Below are 1,713 nucleotides of genomic sequence, written 5' to 3'. Positions count from 1 at the left end.
AATCAAAAGCGAGAAATCCAAAATGCGAGCTTTCTCCTTAGACCTTTGTACAGAGCGGCATGGAGGTACCCCATTATGACACTTGGTTAAAACATGTGCATTGCAAAGATCCGGTAGTCCAAGTTAATTAGGACAAGGTGCGGGCACTATTAGTATACTATGCATGAGACTTGCAACTTGTAAGATATAATGTACATAACTCATATGCTTTATTACTACCGTTGACAAAATTGTTTCATTTTTTCAAAATAAAAGCTCTAGCACAAATATAGTAATCGATGCTTTCCTCTTTGAAGGACCATTCTCTTTACTTTTATGTTGAGTCAGTTCACCTATCTCTCTCCACCTCAAGAAGCAAACACTTGTGTGAACTGTGCATTGATTCCTACATACTTGCATATTGTACTTGTTATATTGCTCTATGTTGACAATTATCCATGAGATATACATGTTTCAAGTTGAAAGCAACCGCTGAAACTTAATCTTCCTTTGTGTTGCTTCAATACCTTTACTTTGATTTATTGCTTTATGAGTTAACTCTTATGCAAGACTTATTAATACTTGTCTTGAAGTACTATTCATGAAAAGTCTTTGCTATATGATTCACTTGTTTACTCATGTCATTACCATTGTTTTGATCGCTGCATTCACTACATATGTTTACAAATAGTATGATCAAGGTTAGGATGGCATATCACTTCAGAAATTATCTTTGTTATCGTTTTACCGCTCGGGACGAGCGAGAACTAAGCTTGGGGATGCTGATACGTCTCCGACGTATCGATAATTTCTTATGTTCTATGCCATATTATTGATGATACCTACATGTTTTATGCACACTTTATGTCATATTCGTGCATTTTCCGGAACTAACCTATTAACAAGATGCCGAAGTGCCGGTTCTCGTTTTCTCGCTGTTTTTGGTTTCAGTAAATCCTAGTAACGAAATATTCTCGGAATTGGACGAAACAAAGACCCAGGGGCCTATTTTTCCACGGAGCTTCCGAAGACCGAAGAACATACGAAGTGGGGCCACGAGGTGGCGACACCACAAGGCGGCGCGGCCCGGGGGCCGGCGCCGCCCTATGGTGTGGCCCCTCGTCCGGCCCCCGACTCGCCCTTCCGCCTACTTAAAGCCTCCGTCGCGAAACCCCTGAGGCGAAAAACCACGATACGGAAAACCTTCCAGAGACGCCGCCGCCGCCGATCCCATCTCGGGGGATTCGGGAGATCTCCTCCGGCACCCTGCCGGAGAGGGGATTCATCTCCCGGAGGACTCTACACCGCCATGGTCGCCTCCGGAGTGATGAGTGAGTAGTTCACCCCTGGACTATGGGTCCATAGCAGTAGCTAGATGGTTGTCTTCTCCTCATTGTGCTTCATTGTTGGATCTTGTGAGCTGCCTAACATGATCAAGATCATCTATCCGTAATTCTATATGTTGTGTTTGTCGGGATCCGATGGATAGAGAATACCATGTCATGTTAATTATTAAGTTATTACATATGTGTTGTTTATGATCTTGCATGCTCTCCGTTACTAGTAGAGGCTCGGCCAAGTTTTTACTTTTAACTCCAAGAGGGAGTATTTATGCTCGATAGTGGGTTCATGCCTGCATTGACACCTGGGACAATGACAGTAAAGTTCTAAGGTTGTGTTGTGTTGTTGCCACTAGGGATAAAACATTGGCGCTATGTCCAAGGATGTAGTTGT

Source organism: Lolium rigidum, chromosome 1 (genome assembly GCF_022539505.1).
Source record: "Lolium rigidum isolate FL_2022 chromosome 1, APGP_CSIRO_Lrig_0.1, whole genome shotgun sequence".
Lineage (NCBI taxonomy): Eukaryota > Viridiplantae > Streptophyta > Magnoliopsida > Poales > Poaceae > Lolium > Lolium rigidum.
This window is presented reverse-complemented; position numbering follows the sequence as displayed.